This window comes from Delphinapterus leucas, unplaced genomic scaffold, assembly GCF_059928025.1.
Source record: "Delphinapterus leucas isolate spDelLeu-1000000601 "Yukka" unplaced genomic scaffold, BTC_Dleu_Yukka2 spDelLeu_asBTCV2_sq25, whole genome shotgun sequence".
Taxonomy (NCBI): domain Eukaryota; kingdom Metazoa; phylum Chordata; class Mammalia; order Artiodactyla; family Monodontidae; genus Delphinapterus; species Delphinapterus leucas.
This window is the reverse complement of record NW_028322234.1, coordinates 6,253,794-6,278,038: the sequence shown is the minus strand read 5'-3', so window position 1 is coordinate 6,278,038 and position 24,245 is coordinate 6,253,794.

Here is a 24,245-nt window from a genome sequence, read left to right as displayed (position 1 = left end):
CCCAGCTCTGGACTCCAATGTTGGTTTAGGCTTTCTCTTAGCCCCTCCTCACAAGTCTCCTGACCTTGAATTTGCATCCCCTAAATCTCTGTTCCTTCCCCCATTTCCCTGGGTCCCCAGTAGGCCCCTTGGACCAGACCTCACTCCAGTGCATGGCCATGTTCTCTTGGTTACCACCTCCTGACCAGGAAGATTGGAAGGTTTTGACCTTGACACACATGCTAGGCTTTTTTTCTATTCCTCTAGCCCAGACTTTTCCAATCTCAGCACTGCTAACATTTGGGACCAGGTCATTCTTTGGAGTGGAGGCCATGTTGTGCATTGTAAGATATTGAGGAGCATCCTGGCCTTGGCTCACTGGATGCCAGTAGCAGACACCGCCATACACACATACACACACGCACGCACACACACACACACACACACACACCAAGTTGTGACAAAAATCTCTGCAGACATTGCCAATGTCTACCGGGGGCAGAATCTTGCCCGATTGAGAATCCCTGGTCTACACTGGCCAATTTATTTCAGTCTCAGTGCCTTTGCACGTGCCATACCTGAACTAACCATCCCGAGTCCTTTCATGTCATTCACATTTTCAGCTTAAAATCACCTCCTGAGAGGCTCTCCCTGATCATCCCGTTACTCAATGACCTCCCAAGTCACTCTCTATTTTAATTCTCTGCACCATACTCACCACCAGCTGAATTTTCTTCTTTGCTTGTTTACTGTTTGCCTCTCCTGCGAGAACATGCCTTCCATGTCTGCCAAGGTCGGTGTGCCTGGCACATAGTAGGTGCTGAGTTAATAAGTGTCACATCGGCAGGCTCATCCACAATTATCCATCTTTCTCAACTCCCGTTTGTCACTGCAGACAACTAAGCAAGCCTGGATTCCCCAGGAAGGACAGAGGTTTTCCTTGGGGACTCCAGTCTCCCTCTGGCTCCTGCTGGTGGTGGAAGGGCCAGTTTAGAATCTTCTGGGGAAGTAGGTTGGAGAAGTAAGTTTTCTGGGTTTGGCGCTGCTGGGAAGGCGTGCCCCCAGCAATCCTAGTAACTTTTGTCTTAGGTACTTCACAGGTCTCTCCCGGCCAATTCTCCCAGCAACTGGGATAATGAAAGAAATTGTTTGGCTCTCCAGCCCTGGCTTAGCTGGGCGCTTAGCCAGAATTGGTCGTTAACTCTTGTGTGCCGGGCTACTGAACTCATCCTAGCAGATGCCCTTTGTGGAGGGCAGTCTTCACAACAATCTCGAGAGGCGGACATCATGATCCCGTGCCACCAATGAAGGAAATGAGGTCCAAAGAAATGAAGCCCCTTGCGCAGGCCGCTTGGCCTCCCTGGGCTTAAGTTTTCTCAACCACCTCCTGGGTGGGTAAGAGAATGAAATACACTTATAGAGAGTGTGAGGCTAGCACCATGCCTGGGTTATGCAAAGGATCCACGAAATGTTGGCTGTAATTAATTACTATTTTTTACTGCTACTAGGTCCACCCAACTAGTAGCAGAGTCAGGAATCAAAGGCTCCGATGTCAGTGTTTCAACAAGTGTTAATGGACTCTGAGTCTCTAGAACAGAGTTTCTCAGCCTTGGCCCTGCTGACCTTCGGGGCCAGATCGCTCTGTTGGGGAGCCGTCCTGTGCACTGTAGGATGTTCAGCAGCATCCCTGGCCTCCACCCACTAGATGTCCGTAGCCCCACCCCTCCCAGTCTCGACAACCAAAAACGTCCCCGACATGGTCAAGTATCCCCTGGGGGGCAGAGTCCCCACCTCCCCTGCCTGGTTGAGAACTGCACACCGACCTCGGCAGACATGGAAGGCATGTTCTCGCAGGAGAGACAAACAGTAAACAAGCAAAGCAGAAAATTCAGCTGGTGGTGAGTATTGTGAGAGAATTAAAATAGAGAGTGACTTGGGAGGTCATTGAGTAACGGGATGATCAGGGAGAGCCTCTCAGGAGGTGACTTTTAAGCTGAAAATGTGAATGACATGAAAGGACTCGGGGAGGATAGTTCAGGTATGGCACGTGCGACACGTGAATACAGTGTTACTATATTCATGTCACCATAGTCATATTATTTACTTTTTGAAATTATTTTTTGTCATTTTATAAAATTGTTTCAGTGGAGTATAGTTGATTTACAATGTTGTGTTGGTTCCTGCTGTACAGCAAAGTAAATCAGTTATGCGTATACATACATCCACTCTTTTTTAGATTCTTTTCACATATAGGTCATTACAGAGTATGAGTAGAATTCCCTGTGCTATACAGTAGGTCCTTATTAGTTATCTATTTTATCTGTAGTAGTGTGTATATGTCAATCCCAATCTCCCAATTTATCCCTCCCCCACACCTCTTCCCCCCCCCACCCCCGGTAACCATAAATTTGTTTTCTACATCTGTGCATAGTCATATTATTATATTTCAAGAGACTCTGAAGTTGCAGGTGCTAATACACATACTGCCTCCAATATTCCCAGGGACCTGGGGACTTCAGTTTGCTACCCTGGTTTCCTGATGAGGAAAATAAACTTCAGAGAAATTCAAGAATTTGCCCAAGTTCTCTTGGAAAGGAAATGACAGAGCTGAGAGGCAAACTCCATTTGTTGGCTACATTGGCTGTGGGTATTAAAGAATTCTTGACAAAGTTTTTAAAGCATGATAATGGTATTGTGGTTAGTTGTTTTTTTTTTCCCAAGTCTTTACCTTTTAGGGACTCAGAACAAAATATTTACAGAATGATAAGATTTATAGAATGACTGGGATTTGCTTTGAAATAATAATCTTAGAAGGTGAGGTGGATGGAGTGCGGTTGGCCAGGGGGTAATGGTGGTCAAGGCTGGGGCTGAAGGTTCATTTTACCACTCTGCCTACTTTTGTGTTTCCAATTCTCTGTAGTAAAACTGTAAAATATTCTTACGTCTTGCTCTTAGGAAATAGTCGTGATTATCATTATGTATTGAGTAGGGCCTGAGCCCTAGTCAGATTTCCAAACCTCCTCTGCCATCCCGTAAGCCTAATGTTATCATTCCCACCTTACAGAAGAAGAATCTTGGCTAGATGTTAATAACCTGAATCAAGCTCTTAGCCTGGAAGGTGGTTCCGGGAGTGAGCATGAGTGGGGAAGCAGCGCCCCCTGGAGGCCATCGCTGGGCCTGGCTCGTGAGCTTGAACCCCGTGCGGAGAAGGAGGCGGATGCAGTAGAGGTGCTGGCTGGCCTGGGGTGCAATATTTGCCGGGGGGGGGGGTGTGGGGGGGGGCAAAACAACACAGCAGTAGAGATAAATAATATTTGTTTATATTTTTATTGTCGTAGAAGGATAAATAATATTTCAATGCAATATTTTTAAAAAATCAAAATCAATGAAGAAAAATCCACATCAATTAAATATCACAATTTAAAATACAGTGAAGTGGGAATTCCCTGGCGGTCCAGTGGTTAAGACTTGGCGCTTTCACTGCCCTGCGCCCAGGTTTGATCCTGGTCGGGGAATTAAGATCCCACAAGCTGAGGAGCACGGCCAAAAAAAAAAAAAAAATACAGTGAGGTGAGTGAGATGAGTATACAAATGCAGGATCCTGTTTTTATTAAGATTTTGATATTTTGGTTATCATGGATTTTTGTTTGCATCAATTTTCATTTTTAAAAAATTACTTTAAAATATTATTTATTTGCAAATCAAAACCACAATGAGATACCACCTCACACCCACTGGGACAGATATCATCAAAAAAGTAGAAAATGGGCTTCCCTGGTGGCGCAGTGGTTGAGAGTCCGCCTGCCGATGCAGGGAACACGGGTTCGTGCCCAGGTCCGGGAAGATCCCGCATGCCGCGGAGCGGCTGGGCCCGTGAGCCATGGCCGCTGGGCCTGCGCGTCCGGAGCTTGTGCTCCGTGGCGGGAGAGGCCATGGCAGTGAGAGGCTCGCGTACCGCAAAAAAAAAAAAAAAAAAAAGTAGAAAATAACAAGTGTTAGTGTGGATGTGGGAAAATTGGAGCCCTCATGAGCTCTGCTTAGCGACAATGTAAAATGATGTAGCCGCTGTGGAGAACAGCTTGAATTCCTTAAAAAGTTAAATACATAGGACTTCCCTGGTGGTGCAGTGGATGACTCCGTGCTCCCAATGCAGGGAGCCTGGGTTCCATCCCTGGTCAGGGAACTAGGTCCCACATGCCGCAACTAAGGATACAGCCTGCCGCAACTAAGACCTGGTGCAACCAAATAAATAAATAAATATTATTTTTAAAAAAGTTAAACACAGAATTACCATATGATCTGGCAATTCCACTCCTAGGTATGTACCCAACAGAATTGAAATAGATGTTCAAACAAATCCTTGTACACACTTATTCGTAGCAGCACTAGTCACAATAGCCAAAAGGTGAAAACAACCCAAATGTCCATCAACTGGTGAATAAACGAAATATGGTAAATTCATACAACAGAATATTATTCAGCCATAGACAGGAATGAAGCACTGATCCATGATACAAAGTGGATGAACCCCAGAAGCATTACACTGAGTGAAAGAAGCCAGACACAAAAGGTCACAGAGTGTACTAGTCAGTTTATATAAAATGTCTGGAACAGGCAAATCCACAGAGACAGAAAGGAGATTAGCGGAGCTGGGGGAGAGGGGATGGAGAGTGACTGATAATGGGCAGGGGGTTTCCCTTTGGGGGTGATGGAGATGTTCTGTAACGAGACAGAGGTGATGGTTGCACAACATTGTGAATGTATGGATACTTTATGCACAAAATTGTACGTGTCAAAATGATTAATTTTGATATGTGAAGTTTACCTCAATTAAAAAAATAGATTTAAATAGAAAAAAATATTGAGGGGCGGAGTCAAGATGGCAGCGTGGGAAGACGTGGACTTCCAGTCTCCCCACAACTAGGGTGCCTGCAGGCCCTGGTGGGGGACCTCAATGCCCAAGGAGACGGGAGGACCCCCCCCAAGCGAATCCGTACGACGTGTGGGGAGAGAGGGGGGAGAAAACGTGGAGGACAGGACCGGCGCCCCCTGAGGGCGGGGGGTGGGTCCCACTCCTGGAGGGACCCTCAGAGGCTCGGATCAGCGGGTAGTGTGCGGAGTGTTCCTCCTGCCCAATTGGCAGGGGAAGTCTGCCCGGCTCTCGGGCCGGGTCCTACGCCCTCAGAGGCCCCTTCCAGGCTGCATTGGTCCTGGGGGCATAAGAGGGAGGTGGGGGAGAACAGGAGAGGCAGGCGGGAGGGGCCCTCCAGGACCGCGGTAGAGGAGTGGGGCCCGTTGCCCTGCTCACTCAGCTTTGGAAGCCTGCTGCGCTCCCAGGCGGCATGCCCCACCCTCTGAGGCCAGAGGCTCGGCCTGGGCCCCTTCTGTTCCATTGAGCCTAAGCCCGCCATACACACCCCCAAGGGCCTTTTCCAGCCCTGTGGGTCCTAAGCATAGGCCCTGCCCACCGCCCAAACCCCGCCCCTGCTTAGGCCTCACCCTCCACAGCCAAGGCCTTTTCCACCTTTTTTTTTTTTTTGTCTCCTCTTTTTTACTATTGTGGCTCTATTTTACCTTCCAGTTGTTGTTTCAGCTATTTTTTTATTCTTATATTCTTTCTAACATATCTGTTAGTTTCCTAGTCTAATTTTATTTTTTACTTTGTTATTGTTCTCCTTTTTATTTTTTTATTTATTTTTTTTGCCAACCTACGTGGCTTGTGGGATCTTGGTTCATGAGCCGGGGGGTCGGGCCGAAGCTCCTGCAGTGGGAGCTCTGAGTCCAAACCACTGGACTAATAGAGAACCTCAGACCCCAGGGAGTATTCATCGGAGTGAGGTCTCCTGGAGGTCCTCATCTTGGCACCAAGACCCAGCTCTACACAACAGCCTACAAACTCCAGTGTTGGAAGCCTCAGGCCAAACAACCAGTAAGATAGGAACACAATCCCACCCATCAAAGAAAAAAAAAATGAAACAGCAAAAAAATATGTCACAGATGAAGGAGCAAGGTAAAAACCTACCAGACCAGATAAATGAAGAGGAAATAGGCAATCTACCTGAAAAAGAATTCAGAGTGATGATCCAGAATCTTGGAAATAGAATGGAGGCACAGCTTGAGAAAATACAAGAAATGTTTAACAAAGATCTAGAAGAACCAAAGAACAAATAGAGATGAACAACACAATAACTGAAATGAAAAATACTAGAAGAAATCAATAACACAATAACTGAGGCAGAAGAATGAATAAGTGAGGTGGAAGACAAAATGGTGGAAATAAATGCTGAGGAGCAGAATAAAGAGAAAAGAATGAAAAGAATTGAAGACAATCTCAGAGACATCTGGGAAAACACTAAATGCACCAACATTCAAATTATAGGGGTCCCAGAAGAAGAAGAGAAAAAGAAACGGTCTGAGAAAATATTTGAAGAGATTATAGTGGAAAACTTCCCTAACATGGGAAAGGAAATAGTCACCCAAGTCCAGGAAGCACAGAGAGTCCCATACAGGATAAACCCCAGGAGAAACACACCAAGACACATATTAATCAAACTAACAAAAATTAACTTCAAAGAAAAAATATTAAAAGCAGCAAGGGAAAAACAAAAAATAACATACAAAGGAATCCCCATAAGGTTATCAGATGATTTTTCAGCAGAAACTCTGTAGGCCAGAAGGGAGTGGCAGGATATACTTAAAGTGTTGAAAGAGAAAAACCTACAACCAAGATTACTCTACCCAGCAAGGATCTCATTCAGATTCGACAGAGAAATCAAAATCTCTTCAGACAAAAAAATGCTAAGAGAATTCAGCACCACAAAACCAGCTTTACAACAAATGCTAAAGAAACTTCTCTAGGCGGGAAACACAAGAGAAGAAAAAGACCCACAAAAACAAACCCAAAACAATTAAGAAAATGGTAATAGGAACATACATATTGATAATAACCTTGAATGTAAATGGATTAAATGCCCCAACCAAAAGACACAGACGTGCTGAATGGATACCAGAAAAAAACCCTTATATATGCTGTCTACAAAAGACCCACTTCAGACCTAGGGACACATAAAGACTGAAAGTGAAGGGATGGAAAAAGATATTCCGTGCAAATGGAAATCAAAAGAAAGCTGGAGTAGCAATACTCATATCAGATAAAATAGACTTTAAAATAAAGACGGTCACAGACGTAGAGAAAGGACTTGAGGACACAGGGAGGGGGAAGGGTAAGCTGGGATGAAGTGAGAGAGTGGCATGGTCATATATATACTACCAAATGTAAAATAGATAGCTAGTGGGAAGCAGCCACATAGCACAGGGAGATCAGCTCGGTGCTTTGTGACCACCTAGAGGGGTGGGAGGATGGGAGGGAGACGCAAGAGGGAGGAGATATGGGGATATATGTATATGTATGGCTGATTCACTTTGTTATAAAGCAGAAACTAACACACCATTGTAAAGCAATTATACTCCAATAAATGTTAAAAAAAATTTTTAAATAAAGACTGTTACAAGAGATAAGGAAGGACACTACATAATCATCAAGGGATCAATCCAGGAAGAAGATATAACAATTATAAATGTTTATGCACCCAACATAGGAGCACCTCAATACATAAGATAAATGCTAACAACCATGAAAGGGGAAATCGACAGTTACACGATAATAGTAGGGGTCGTTAACACCCCACTTACACCAATGGACAGATCATCCAAACAGAAAATAAATAAGGAAACACAAGCTTTAAATGACACAATGACCAGATAAATTTAATTTATATTTATAAAACATTCCACCCGAAAGTGGCAGAATACACTTTCTTCTCAACCAGGATAGATCATATCTTGGGTCACAAATCAAGCCTCAGAAAAGTTAAGAATATTGAAATCATATCAGCCTGTTGTATTTTGTTATAGCAGCATGAGCAGATTGAGATGGAGCTTGCTGCATACCAGGTCACATCATGGTGGAGCCAGTCAGGTGCATCGGATTCCCGGGGATGTTATAACAAACAAGATGGCTTAAAACAACAGAAATGTATTCTTTTACAATTCTAGAGGCCAGAAGTTGAGATCAAGGTGTCAGCAGGACCGAGCTCCTTCTGAAGGCTCTAGGGGAGGATCCTTCCTTGTCTCTTCCAGCTCCTGGGGGCTCCAGGCATTCTTTGGCTCATGGCTGCATCACCCAACCTCTGCCTCATTGTCACATGATGTTCTTCCTATGTGTCTGTGTCCAAATTTCCCTTTTCTTATAAGGACACCATCCACCCTAATTCAATTATGACCTCTTCTTAACTTGATTAACATCTGCAAAGACCCTATTTCCAAATAAGGTCATAGTCACAAGTGCCAGGGATTAGGACTTGAATCAAATATCTTTTTGAGGGGACACAATTCAACCCACCATACATGGGTTTGGAGGAGACAGGCATGGGGGTTAATTTAGTTAGTACTGTGACTTTGGTCAAGCTCTTCCCTCTCTGAGACTCTGCTAAAGCATGGTGATGACCAACACACCCCTCCTGGCCCATCTGATTGTCTCCCAGCCTTCTGCATCTCATTAACAGTCACCCATACACCCAATTGTTCAGGCCCCAAACCCAGAGTCATTCTCAGTTCCTCCCCGTCACCCCAAGTCTGTCACCTCAGGAGCCATCCACCCAGTCCAAGCTCCACCATCACCTCTCAACTCATCTCCGCATCTCCACCTTGACCCCCTGAGGTCTGTTTTCCGCTTCTCAGCCAGCTGGTGGCTAATCTCTTCCCCTGACATTTAGAACAAAATCCAGTCTTCTTGAAAGAAGACCCAATTTGTCTCCTCGACCTCATCACTGCTGTATGTCCCACAGACCCATGGTAGAGGGCTGAATGGTGGCCCTCCCAAAGTGTATGTCCATGTCCTCACCCCTGGAAACTGTGACTGTGACCTTAACTGGTAAAAGGGTCTTTGCAGATGTAACTAACTTAAGAATCTTGAGAAGAGATCATCCCGGATATTAGGATGGGCTCTAAATCCAATAAGTGTTCTTATCAGAGAAAGGCAGAGTGGGATTGGGGAGGAAGAAAGAGAAGAAGGCCATGTGAAGACAGAGGCAGAGATTGGAGTGATGTGGCCACAAGCCAAGGAACACCTGGAGGCCCCCAAAGCAGGAAGAGGCAAGGAAGCATCCTCCCCTAGAGCTTTCAGATGGAGCTCTGTGGTTCTAACAAGGAACAATTTCCAATGTACATAGTGGAAAAAACAAGATGCAAAACAGCAGGTATTTTAAAAAGAGAAGATGGGGACACATATATGTATACATGCTCACATAGGGAAAGAATATTTTTAAATTTATTTATTTATGGCTGTGCTGGGTCTTCGTTTCTGTGCGAGGGTTTTCTCTAGTTGTAGCAAGCGGGGGCCACTCTTCATCGCGGTGCGCGGGCCTCTCACTATCGCGGCCTCTCTTGTTGCGGAGCACAGGCTCCAGACACGTAGGCTCAGTAGTTGTGGCTCGCGGGCCCAGTTGCTCCGCGGCATGTGGGATCCTCCCAGACCAGGGCTCGAACCCGCCTCCCCTGCACTGGCAGGCAGACTCTCAACCACTGCGCCACCAGGGAAGCCCGGGAAAGAATATTTTTAAAGTGGGGAGAGCAAGGGGGCATGGTGGTGTCTGGGGGAGGGAGACAGAAGTTGGGGATGGGGAGGAGACTTGGGAACACTGCTCACGTTTTGGAGTCTTTGCATATTTTATCACGTGCATGTATCACAGAGATCACCTTTGTTTTAAAATGCTGGTTAGAAAGCTGGAGCAGTGCTGCCCCCATAGAACTTTCCATGATGATGGAAATGTTCTCTGTCTGTGCTGCCCAATACAGGCAGCCACCAACCACACCTGACGATTGAGTGCTTGAAATAGGGTTAGTTCCACTGAGAAAGGGAATTGTCAATTTTATGCAAGTGTCATCCATTTAAATTTAAATGGCTACCAGCTACCAAATTGGAGAGTGCCACTGTGTAGCATCGTGGACAACGTCTTAGGATAACATATTAGGTGAAAAGAGCCAGGTCCAGAAGTGGAGGTAGGATTTGGAGGATATTATGTTAAAAAAAAAACAGCTAGAAGTACAAGGGGGAAAAATGACAAGAAATAAACCAAAACACAACCCACAGCTGGAAATGGGGATTATTTTTCTTTCTCCAAATGTTCTGTAATAGTTTACATTATTTTTAGAAATATATGTATGTATTGTTCTCTCTATATAGCATATTATATACGACAATGTATATAGTATAGTAAATTATATATAGCACATTAAATTAATGTAAATTACTATATGTTATGCTATAGCATATAGTAAATTAAATCACATATTTTTGTATGCTATATGATAGCACGTAGTAAATTAAATGACATATATTGATACTATATTAATTTATCATATGCTATTATAGTACATAATAAATCAAATTATATGTAGTATATTAATTTACTATATGCTGTTACAGTACATAGTAAATTAAATGACATATAGTACATTAACGTACTATGTGCTATTTTATAGTACATATGAAATCAAATTACATATAATATATTAATTTACTTATACTATATCATAGTATACTGTTATACTAATGATATTAAATATAAAATTATATATTCAATATAATTTAGATATCCTAAGTTATTCGATGCCTCCTGAGTTTTGCAAATGTTGGACGGTTCAGCTCCCTGGACAGATGCACCTGCTCTGTGTCTGGCAGTCCAGTGTTTAAGCCTCTTCCTGTCCTTCTCGGATAAGCGAATTCGCCTCTCTGAATGTTACTTCCTCACCTGCAAAATAGGAAGGTCATCGTGCCTCCCACGTGCTAGAAACCGCTTCTCCAAATGTGCTCAGTGCACCCATGTGGTCCCCGAAATCCTTTCCAGGATCTACAAGGTCAGACCCCTGACCATGACATTAATACTACGTCATTTGCCTTCTTCTCTGGGTTGGCATCTGCCCTGGCGGTACACTAGCAACCTGCTGGTGCCTTAGCAGGAATCAAGACAGCAGCGCCAAGTGCACAAGGAGTCGCGGCTGCTCACCACAGCGCATGCGCAGAAAAAGCAAAAAGCGGGGTGGGGCGGGGGAGCCAGTGTCTCTTGATGTTATTACTGAAGCTTGGTGAAACAGTAAAAATTACTAATTTTTATGAGACTGACGCGCTGCCTACTGCGCTAAGGAGGCAGGCAAAATTACTAATTTTTAAAAATTTCAACCCTTGAGTATGTTTTTCCTCCTCATTCACTTTCTCATGTTCTTTTATAATTCACATACGATAAAATTGACTCTTCTTTTTGATGTGAGGGGTAGCAGATTTTAGCGCACGCGTAATTCGTGCAACCGCCGCCAAAATCAGGATGTTGACCCGAAGAGCTTCATCAGCCCTCAAAACATCCTTAGGCTGTCCCATTGGACATCCCTCCCCAGCTCCTGGTACCTCCCCGTTTCTCTGTCAAGGTAAGTTCTTCTTCTGGAGAATGCCACATGAATGGAATCATACGGTAGGTAACTTTCTGAGGCTTCTTTTCACTCAGCATAATGCCTTTCAGAGTCGTACATATTGTCACGTATCAAAAGCTCTCTCTTTTTCATCGCTGGGCAGTATTCCACTGTACGCATGTATCAGTCTCTACTCAGGATATTTGGGTGATGGATAGAGTCTTGGGGCTGCCATGACAAAGCACCATAAACTGGGGGGCTTAGAACAACACAGATTTATTCCCTCGGGGTTCTGGAGGACAGAAGTTCAAAATCAAGGCATTGACAGGGCCATACTTCCTCCCAAGGCCCTAGGGGAGGATCCTTCCTTGCCTTTTCCAGCATCTGGTGGTGGCTGTCAGTCCTTAACGACGATAATCAGCTTGCAGATGCATCACTCCAGTTTCTGGCTCCGCTGTTACATGGCCTTTTCCTCTTTATGTCTGAGTTCAACTTTTCCTCTTCCTATAAGGACACCAGTCTTACTGGATTAGGGCCCAACCTGGGGGCCTCATTTTAACTCAATGACATCTGCCATGAACGTATTTCTAGATAAGGTCATATTTTTAGATACTGAAGGTTAGGACTTCAGTACGTCTTTTAGGGGGACACAATTTACCCCACAATAGGTGAGTCCATGTCTCTTTAATATTTTGTGTAACAAAATGGGAAATACACATAAAGTCCTCCTAATGAGCGTTAAGTTCAATGGTCATCTCTAAAAAAAGGCACTAGAACAAATTTTCGAGTCCAGCTGGCATCTTTTTTCAGGGAACAGCATTTTTATTTGAAATAGCTGACAAACTATGATTCAGACTTGGCTGTTTGGCAGACGTTTTCTCAAAAACAAACAAAAGGAGCCTGTTACTTCAAGGAAAACAACACAGTTCTGTTGCCAACATAAGATTTAAGCTTTCAAGGTAAAAATCAACATTTTGGAAATCCCATGTCTGCCACTGTCTGACCACTTTCTGACACTTTAAAAAATTTTTTAGTTATTTATTTTGGGCTGCATTGGGTCTTCATTGCTGTGCGTGGCCTTTCTCTAGTTGCGACGAGCGAGGGCTACTCTTCATTGCGGTGCGCGGGCTTCTCATTGCAGTGGCTTCTCTTGCTGCGGAGCGTGGGCTCTAGGCGCACGGGCTTCAGTAGCTGTGGCTTAGCTGCTCCGCGGCACGTGGGATCTTCCTGGACCAGGGCTCGAATCCGTGTCCCCTGCATTGGCATGCGGATTCTTAACCACTGCGCCACCAGGGAAGCCCTCTGACACTTTTAAAAGGCTTTTCTTATGAGACAGAATGGTGGTGATATTAACAAATGTAGGTTTCTGATGTTGAACAATAAAATGTGACAGCTTCTGCATAACCCAGGGAACCAATATTTTCCAAATGATCGATGTTACAATCATCACAGGAGATGTATTCAGAGCGCAAGACAGATCAATAGATTTGATTTGATTTTATTTGGTTGTGCCAGGTCTTAGCTGCAGCAGGCGGGCTCCTTAGTTGTGGCATGCAAACTCTTAGTTGCGGCATGCATGAGGGATCTAGTTCCCTGACCAGGGATCAAACCTGGGCTCCCTGCATTGGGAACACGGAGTCTTATCCACTGCACCACCAGGGGAGTCCCAGATCAATAGATTTTAATGTAGCCAAGCCTAGTGAGTTGAATGGGGGCTGCCAAAAACATATTCATGCTCTAACTGCCGGCATGTGAATGTGACCTTAGTTGGCAAAAGAGTCTTTGCAGATGTAATTAAGTTAAGGGTCTCAGGATGAGATCATCCTGGATTACCCAGATGGGCCCTAAATCCAATGACAAGTGTCTTTATAAAAGACAGAAGAGGAGAAGACATAGACACAGAGGAGAAGGCTACGTGGTGAATAGAGACAGGGATTGGAGTGAGGCAGCCCCAGCTGAGGAATGCCTGGAGCCACCAGAAGCTAGAATAAGCAAAGAAGGATTCTCCCCTTGAGGATGGCACATGCAAATGCTCTGGGGTGAGAGACAGCGTGGCATGTTCTAAGAATTGCATAGTTTGGAGAGGCTCAATATTAGACATAAGATATAACAAATTTAGATATAAGCCATGAGAAGTAACAAAATAGACACTTTTTCTATTAAAGTTCAGATGGTAAATATTTTCAGCCTTGCAGGTTAGATGGTCTATGGCTCAACTATTCAGCTCTATCATTGTTGCTTGAAAGCAGCCATAAACAATACATAAACAGATGGGCATGAATGTGTGCTGGTAAGACTTTATTTCTGCATGGAAGCAACCTAAGTGCCCATCGACAGATGAATGGATAAAGAAGATGTGGCACATATATACGGTGGAATATTACTCAGCCATATAAAGAAACGAAATTGAGTTATTTGTAGTGAGGTGGATGGACTTAGAGTCTGTCATACAGAGTGAAGTAAGTCAGAAAGAGAAAAACAAATACCGTATGCTAACACATATATATGGAATCTAAAAATAAAAATGGTTCTGAAGAACCTAGGGGCAGGACAGGAATAAAGACACAGATGTAGAGAATGGACTTGAGGACACGAGGGGGAAGGGTAAGCTGGGACAAAGTGTGAGAGTGGCATGGACTTATATATACTACCAAAAATAGATAGCTAGTGGGAAGCAGCCGCATAGCACAGGGAGAGCAGCTCAGTGCTTTGTGACCACCTAGAGGGGTCGGATAGGGAGGGTGGGAGGGAGACGCAAGGAGGAGATATGGGGATATATGTATATGTATAGCTGATTCACTTTGTTATACAGCAGAAACTAAGACACCATAGTCAAGCAATTATACTCCAATAAAGATGTTAAATAAATAAATAAATAAATAAATAATGAATACACACACACACACACACACACACACAAGACTTTATTTCTGGACACACGTGATTCGAATTTCATATAATTTTCACATGTCATGACACAATTGTCATCTCTTTCCCCCCCAATCATTAAACAAATGTAAAATCCATTCTTAGCTCTAGGGTTGTACAGAATCAGGCAACCCTGAACTAGCTTAAAAAATAGAACATTTCCAATACTTGAAAGTTCCCTGCACCTCACCCAGTCATGTTCCCAGCCATGATCTTGCATCTCGGCACCCCATCCAGTCATGTTCCCAGCCATGAACTTGCATCTCGTGTTCATCATTCTCTTCATTTGTGTGACGGTTTTGTTACCAAACCAAGCTTAAGTATGCTCACCAGCACACAGTAAAGTCAATCTACTGACAACAGGTTGTGTTAAAGGAAAGTACAGCAATTATTGCAGGCACCAAACGAGGAGTCCAGGCAACTAACGCTCAAAAGACCTGAACTCCCTGATGGCTTTCAGGGAAAGGTTTTTAAGGACAGGATGAGGGAGAGGCTTGCAAGGTGCATGATCAGTTCATTCTTCTGATTGGCTGGTGGTGAGGTAATCAGGAGTCAACATCATCAAGCTTCTGGTTCCAACGAGTCTGGGGTCTATGTGTTTGTGGTCAACATAGAGTTAACTTCTTCCACCTGAATTGGGTTTTCAGTATCTGCAAAATAGCTCAAGAATATGGCTCAGAATATTATCTATAGCCCTTGAGGAGGAACTAAAGGTCTTTGATTTTGTTTAATGGCTAAACTATTATTATTTTGTCTTGCTTGACTGGTTTTCTTTGCTTCTGCACTTTCTCACTTCTCTAAATTTATTCTTCGGAACTTGGGGAAGGCCTAGGAGGCTAAGGTTTTTCTACAAACAAGAGGCAGGCAGAGGACATGGTGGGTGGATCTCTCTCTGCTCTCTGCCATGTGAAGATATGAGGAGAAGACAGCTATTCACAAACCAGGAAGAGAGCCCTCACCAGACACTGGATCTGCTGACAACTTGATCTTGGACTTCCCAGCTTCCAGAACTGTGAGAAATAAATGTTGTTTAAGGAGCCCAGTCTGTGGTAATTTGTTATAGCAGCCTGACCTAAGATACCTAATTATGGTAGGTTTTTATGAGGAAACGTGTATACTTGAGGGATGGTGAGATGCCCATCTGTGGGGTGGCACAGAGTTTGATACGACTGCCTTGGTTTTACCTAGTTAATTGTACTGTTCATTTCTTCCATTAATTATCAGATTTTTAGAGTTAGAGTCTTAAAAATCTTCCAGTCCAGGGCTGGCAAACTTTTCCTTCAAAAGGCTAGACAGTCAATATTTTCAGCTGCACAGGCCAGTCTCTGTTGAAATGACTCCACTCTGCTGTTATAGCTTGAGAGGGGCCATAACAACGTGTAAACAAATGAGCATGGCTCTGTGCCAATAAAGGTTTATTGACAAACACAGGCAGTGGGCCGGATTTGGCCTATGCACTATAGTTTACCTACCCTTGACCTGGTCCAACATTTTCATTTAATAAGGAGGAATTCGCCCGGGATCATGCAGCAGGTGAGAAGCACTGACTCTCAGAACTCACTCTCAGGCTTGCCAACATCCTGTCTTGGTGCCTTCACTTTGACCTCTCAGCTGGCTTCTATGAGCTCAGATGCTTGTATCCTCCGCTGATTAAGCTATGACTTTTCCCAGATGCCTCCAGGCAGGTACCAATCAGAAAGTGCAAAATAAACACAGTTATATCTGCCCACGTCTGTGGTAACCTTTGGATGATGGTCTTACCTTTGCTAAACACCTGCTCAGCATCAGAGACTCTGCCAAACTCTTCCCACGTGTGTATCTTATGCTTCCTTAAAGAAAACCAGAGAAGTGAAGTGTAAAGGAAGAAGCCTATCTCTTGGAATGAGATAGGTATGGATTTCAATTCTGCCCCACTGTCAGCTCTGTGTGATTGATGTCGAGTCACTTGGCCACTGAGCCTAAATTTTTTCCCTTAGAGTGTAACAACCCGCTTCAAAGACATACTGTTTAGAAAATACCTGCTTAGGTGCTTGGCATGTTTCGAGTGCTTAATAGAAATTTCTGGCTGCAACTGTGGTCTGGATTTGCTTACGAGAAATAGTGGGCGGCTTCTGTGGGTCCCTGCACCTGGTGCCCGCAGCTTTGTATAATCCCTACCCTTGATTGTAGGGTACTTGGAATTTGCTTTGAATGAACATAAATCAACAACTGATTGAATGTGATTCCTCAAAAAATTAAATATAGAATTACCATATGATCCAGAAATTCCGCTTCTTGGCATATATCCAAAAGAATACAGAAGAAAACTTTGTAGGTGATGAAAATGTTCTATATCTTAATTATGGTGGTGATTATGTGGGCATATTCATTTTGCAAAACTGATTAAATGGTACACTCGAAATGGGGATGAGAAGGGATGAAATGTCACTTCCAAGATTAGGTTGTAAAAAATATATGACCCAGAAATTCCACTCTAAGGTATATAACCCAAAGATATGAAAACAGGTATTCAAACAAATGTTTAGAGCAGCACTATCTACAATAGCCAAAGGGTGGAAACAACCCAAATGTCCATCAATGGATGAATGAGAAACAACATGTGGAATATTATGCAGCCATAAAAAGGAATAAAGTTTCAATATATGTTACAAAGTGGATGAAGCTCAAAACCATTATCAAAAATTATGCTACGTGAAGGAAGCCAGACACAAAAGGTCACGTACTCTCTGATTCCATTTGTATGAAATGTCTAGAATAGGCAAATCCATTGATACAGAAAACAGATTGGTGGTTGCCCAGAGTTGCAGAAGCGGGTATGAGGAATGACTGCTACTGGGCATGGGGTTTCCTTTTGGGGTGATGAAAATGTCTTGCAACTAAATAGAAGTGATAGTTATACAACATTATGAATGTACTAAGTGCCACCGAATTGCTCACTTTAAAAAGCTTAGTTTTATGTTATGTGAATTTCACCTCAATTTAGAAAAAAACAACAACTGTGACTTCCATTTTCCCAACAGGAAAGATATTTCTTGCTGGCTTTGATGAATTTGCCGGGTTGAAGAAGCCCCCATGGCAAGAAATTGAGGGCAACTTCCTGTCAACAGCCCGTGAAAAACTGAGTCCTCAGTTCAACAGGCCACAAGAATCAAAACTCTGCCAACAACCACGTGAACTTGGAAAGCAGATTCTTCCCCAGTCAAGCCTCAAGATGAGACCACATCCTCACTGCTCTTAGTTAATCCTTGAAATAGCCCATTGTAGAGGCAAGACGCTTGAATTTCAAGAGGTAAAGTCACCTGCTTATTTTTAATAAGTTTACCTGACACTGAGCCCCTGCTCATGTCACCAGCTCTGTGGCCTCCTATGGCTAACATCTGTAAGAGATGCAAATACCTCGTGTACAGTAGTTTGCTTGATAAATATTCTTTTGCTTCCTCCTTCCCTTTCTTAGGTGGAGAGTAGGAAGAGGCATCGCTTAATGGTTAAAAGAAAAGACGCTGCAGATTTCTCCCTACTGGAGAAGACTACAACATACCCTGTACTGTTGAGTATTTTTTACAAATTGAAGATCTGTGGCAACCTTGTGTAGAGCAAGTTTATCGGCACCATTTTAACAACAGCATTTGCTCACTTCATGTCTCTGTCACATTGTGGTAATTCTTGTAATATTTCAAACTTTTTCATTATCATTACATTTTTCATGGTGATCTAGGATCAGTGATCTCTGATGGTACTGTTGTAATTGTTTTGGGTGCCATGAACCGCATGCCCATGTAAGATGGCGAACTTAATTGATAAATGTTGTGTACGTTCTGACTGCTCCATTGACTGGCCGTTCCCCCGTCTCTCTCCCTCTCCTCAGCCTCCCTATTCTCTGAGACACAACAATATTGAAATTAGGCCGGTTAATAACCCTACAAGGGCCTCTAAGTGTTGAAGTGAAAGGAAGAGTCACGTGTCTCTCACTTGAACTCAAAAGCTAGAAATGACTAAGCTTAGACATGTCAAAAGCTGAGACAGGCCAGAAGCTAAGCCTCTTGTGCCAAACAGCCAAGATGTAAATGCAAAGGAAAAGTTCTTGAAGGAAGTTAACAGTGCTACTCCAGTGAACACATGAATGATAAGAAAGCGAAACAACCTTATTGCTGATACAGAGAAAATTTTAGTGGTCTGGGTAGATCAAACCAGCCACAATATTCCCTTAAGCCAAAGCCTAATTCAGGACAAGACACTGACTTTCTTAAATCCTGTGAAGGCTGAGAGAGGTGAGGAAGTTGCAGAAGAGAAGTTTGAAGCAAGCAGAGGTTGGTTCATGAGGTTTAAGGAAAGAAGCCATCTCCATAACATAAAAGTATAAGGTGAAGCAACAAGTTATCCAGAAAATCTAGCCAAGATGATTAACGAAGGTGACCACACTACATGGCAGATTTTCAGTGTAGACCAAATATCCTTATATTGGAAGAAGATGCCATCTAGGACTTCCCATAGCTAGAGAACGGAAGTCAATGCCTGACTTCCAAGATTGAAAGCACAGTCTGACTCTTATTAGAGGCTAAGGCAGCTGGTGACTTGAAGTTGAAGCCAATGCTCATTTACCATTCTGAAAACCCTAGGGTCCTTAAGAATCATGCTAAATCTATTCTGCCTGTGCTCTATAAATGGAACAACAAAGCCTGGATGATAACACACCTGTTTACAACATGGTTTACTGGATACTTTAAGCCCACTGTTGAGACCTACTGCTCAGAAGAAAAAGGTCCCTCTCAAAATATTACTGCTCATTGACTATACACCTGGTCACCCATGAGCTCTGATGGAGATGTACAATGAGATTCATGTTGTTTTCATGCCTGCTAACACAACATCCATTCTGCAACCCGTGGATCAAGGAGTAATTTTGACTTTCAAGTCTTATGTTAAAAAATACATTTTGTAAGGCTATGGCCACCATAGATAGTTATTCCGTTGATGGGTCTGGACAAAGTAAATTTAAAATCTTCTAGAAAGGATTCGCCACCATTCTAGATGCCATTAAGAACATTTGTGATTTGTGGGAAGAGGTCAAAATATCAACGTTAACAGGAGTTTGGAAGAAGTTGATTCCAACCCTCATAGATGACTTGAGGGGTTCAAGACTCAAGTGGCGGAAGTAACTGCAGGTGTGGCAGAAATAGTAAGAGAACTAGAATTAGAAGTGGAGCCTGAAGGTGTTACTGAATTACTGCAGTATCATGGTAGAACTTTAATGAATGAGGATTGCTTCCTATGGATGAGCAGAGAAAGTTGTTTCTTGAAATGGAATCTACTCCTGGTGAAGATACTGTGAAGATTATTGAAACGACAACAAAGGATTTAAAATGTTACATAAACTTAGTTGATAAAGCAGTGGCAGGGTTTGAGAGGATTGATTCCAATTCTGAAAGAAGTTCTACTGTAGGTAAAATGCTGTCAAAAAGCATCACATGCCACAGAGAAATTGGTCATGAAAGAAAGAGTCAATAAGTATGGCAAACTTCATTGTTGTCTTAAGAAATTGCCATAGCCACCCCAACTTTTGGCAATCATCAACCTGATCAGTCAACAGCCATCAACTCTGAGGCAAGACCCTCCACCAGCAAAAGGATTATGGCTCACTGAAGGCTTAGATGATGGTTTGCGTTTTTTGGCGAATATGTATTTTTAAATTGAGATGTACAATTTTTAGACATAATGCTATTGCACACTTAATAGATCTCAGTATAGTGTAACTTTTATATACACTGGGAAATCAAAAATTTCATGTGACTCACTTTATTGTGATATCCACTTCATTGTGGTGGTCTGGAACTGAACCTGCAATATTTCTTAGGTGTGCCTGTATGGATGTGTGTGTCATATTCATACGCATATTTCAAAGCTCTGACCTCTGGACATGGTGACTAACTGTCTCAGTTTGCCTGAGACTATCCCAGTTTCAACACTGAAATGCCCACATTCTGGGAAACCCTAGGGTGGTTGGTCATCAGCTGCTGAGCTGGAACTGGAAGCAATGATATCCCAGTAGCAATGAGCACACCTCATGCACAGGTTTTGGTTTCTAAATACCATTCTCCAACAAAAGAACCAGGGCTCCTTGGAGAAATGGCTGGTTCTAGGGCTGGAACAGCAGAAGTATCTTGTGTCAGTTCCTTCCCCTCTCTGAGCCTCAGTTTCCCCATCAGTCCAGTGGGAATAACAGTTTCCCACCATAATGGGTTGAATTGTAACCACCCCCACCCCCCCAATAAATGTCTACCCAGAACCTGTGAATGTGATCATATTTGGAATAAGAGTCTTTGCAGTAAGGATCTTGAGATAAGATCATCCTTGATTTAGAGTGGGCTATAAATCCAATGACAAGTGTCCTTATAAAAGAAAGGGAAAGAGACAGAGAGAGAAGGCCATGTGAAGATGGGGGCAGAGATTGGAGTGATGGCAGCAACAAATCAAGGAATGCTTGGAGCCACCAGAAGCTGGAAGAGACAAAGAAGGATCTTCCCCTAGAGCCTTCAGAGAGAGCACAGGCCTGCCCACACCTAGATTTCAGACATCTGGCCCCCAGAACTGTGAGAGAATTAATTCCTCTTGTTTTAAGTGACCAAGTTCATGGTAATTTATTACCATAGCCACAGGAAATTCATACACCCACCTTGGATTGTTGCAATGACCAAGGAAAATAAGGCATGTACAGAGCTCATCAAAGGGTGTGGCACCAAGAAAGAAAGCCCTCGGAATGTGGTTACTGTTCTCTTTCTCTGTAGGACTAGACCCTGGCACCCAGTGGCTCCGCATCCACCCCCTCCTTTTCACTACAACAATCTTCCTCTTAACTGAAATCAGGGTCTCAAAGAGGTATTTGTACACCCATGTTCCAGCAGCATTTTGCAAAATAGCCAAAAGGTAGAAAAAAACCCATGTTTTCATCAATGGATGAATGCATAAGTAAAATGTGGTATATCCATATAAAGCAATAATATTTACCCTTAAAAAGGAAGGAAATTCTGACCCATGCTACAACATGGATGAACCTTGAGGACATTATGATGAGTAACATAGTCCAGTCACAAAAGGGCAGTTACCGTATGATCCCAATAATGTGAAGTCCCTCGAATAGTCAAAGTCTTAGAGAAAGAAAGTAGAATGGTGGGTGCCAAGGGTTGGGGGAGGGGAAATGGGAAGTTTGTGTTTGATGAGGATAGAGTTTCAGTTTGAGGAGATGGACGAGTTCTGGAGATGAATGGTGGTGATGGTTGCACAGCAATGTGAATGTACTTAATGCCACTGAATTGTGCACTTAGGAATGGTTAAGATGGCAAATTTTATGTTGTGTCTTTTACAATAATAACAATAATAATAGAACCATGTTGTGTATTTTATGATAATAATAATAACAATAACAATAAAAGAACCTTTCTCTCAACTCAAGACCAAAGAAGCTACTGAGCACGACACCTGCATCTAAAATTAGGCTGGACTTGAGAGCTGGCCATCAGAGTTCTCACACCTACATGGGATGGCAGCGTCAGCCTGCCCTGCCAGTCATTCCCCAACCAGCCAGTGGCTTGCCCACCCGCTTCCCAAAATAGGCTGAGAGGCTATTTTGATACAATCTGTTCTCTCATAAAATGAGATCTCAGAACATTTGTGCTGGAAGGCAGTGAGCCAGCTTATTGCCAACACCCACCAGGTGCTAGATGAGTCCAAGCAGAAGCATTCTGTGCACTCTTAGAGAGCTGTCTTTGTAATCCAACTCCAGACACTCCTGCTGTTCGTCCGAGGAGGAAAGCGAGGCTCGGAGAAGGGGGGTTACTCGCCCAATGCCACACACCTCGAAGGTGAAAAGGCAGGATGGGAACAGGTCTGAGAAGCTTCAGAGCCTATTCTGGTTTTCCTTTTCTTTTGATTAAGGTAGAATTCTCAGCATACGGTTCTGTAAGTTTTGACCACGATCAAGATACAGAACAGTTCTGCTGCCCTCTCCCCTTGAAGTTCCCCTGGCCCCTTTGAAGACAATCTCCTCTCCCACTCCTAGTCCCTGGTACCCACTGATCTGTGTCCCGTCTCCATAATTTTTGCCTTTCCTATAACATCCTATAAAGGGAGCACACAGGATGTAACCAGAGTCCGGCTTCTTTTGAAATTCATTCACATTGCTGTGTGTGTCAAAAATTCGTTCCATTCCTTCTCTGAGTAGTATTCCATGGTGTGATGGGATCATTGTATGATGTTCATCCACTCACCAGCTGATGGGCATTTGGGATATTTCTGGTTTTGGGTGATTACCAAAACCAGCCACTATAAACATTTCTTGTGCGAACATGAGTTTGTGCTTTACTTAGAAATGGGATTGCTGCGTGATATGGTCAGTGATGTTAAATTTTATATGAAACGACCCAGTTCTTTCCCACTAGCAGTGCATGAGCATTCCGGTTGCTCCAAATCCTTACCAGCACCTGGCATTTTTAGTTATTTTTATTTTACTCACTCTAACTGGTATAGTATTCGTTTGCTTGGGCTGCCGTAACAAAACACTACAGACTGGGTGGCTTCAACAACAGAAATTTATTTTCTGACAGTTCTGGTGGCTGGAAGTCCGAGGTCAAAGTGTCAGCAGCACATCTGGTTTCTTCTGAGACCTCTCTCCATTGCCTGTAGATGGCTATCTTCTCCCTGTGTCCTCACATGGTCTTTTCTCTGTGTATGTCTGTGTTCTAATCTCCTCTTTTATAAGGACACTAATCATACTGGATTAGGGTCCACCTTAAAGAGTTCATTTGAATGTAATCACTTCTTTAAAGACTCCAACTCCCAAAATGGGGGTCGGGGGTGTCACAATTCGGCCTATATAACAGATACTGCAGTGGCATTTTATCGTGGATTTAATGTGTATTTCATGTGATTACTTGTCATACATCTATTCTCTTTGGTGAACTCTCTGTTCAAATCTTTTGCCCAATTTTTATCGAGTTTTTTTCTTAAGTTTTTTTACAGCTTTATTGAAATACTATTGACATACAATAAACAGCGCAGATTTAAAGTATACAATTTGATAAGTTGTGACATGTATATAGACCTGTGAAACCATCACCACAATCAGGAGGGTGAAGACATCCATCACCCAAAGTTTTCTTCTGCTTCTTTGCCATCCCTTCTACCCCAGCACCTTTCTCTCTCTCTCTCTCCCCGAACACCCACTGATCAGATGTTATTACAGGTGAATTTGCCTTTTCTAGAATTTTATATGAATGGCATCATCCCGTATGCATACTTTTTTGTATGGCTCTTTTCACCCATCATGATGCATTTGAGGCTCATTCATGTTACAGTTTGTTCCTTATTGCTGAGTACTATTCATTCAATTATTTATTTATTTTTTTGGCCGCACTGCATAGCATGCAGGATATTAATTCCCCGACCAGGGATCAAATCCCAGCCCCCTGCACTGGAAGCATGGAGTCTTAACCACTGGACCACCAGGGAAGTTCCCATTCACCGTGATGGACATTTGTTTGCTGTTTCTAGTTTGGGGCTATTACAAACAAAGCTGTTATGAACATCTGCGTCCATGTCTTTTTTTTTTTTTTTTTTTTTTTGCGGTACGTGGGCCTCTCACTGTTGTGGCTTCTCCCGTTGCGGAGCACAGGCTCCGGACGCGCAGGCTCAGCGGCCATGGCTCACGGGCCTAGCCGCCCCGCGGCATGTGGGATCTTCCTGGACCAGGGCACGAACCTGTGTCCTCTGCATCGGCAGGCAGACTCTCAACCACTGCGCCACCAGGGAAGCCCCGTGTCCATGTCTTTGTGTGGACACATATTTTCATTTCTCTTGGGCAAATAAATACCTGAGTGGAATGT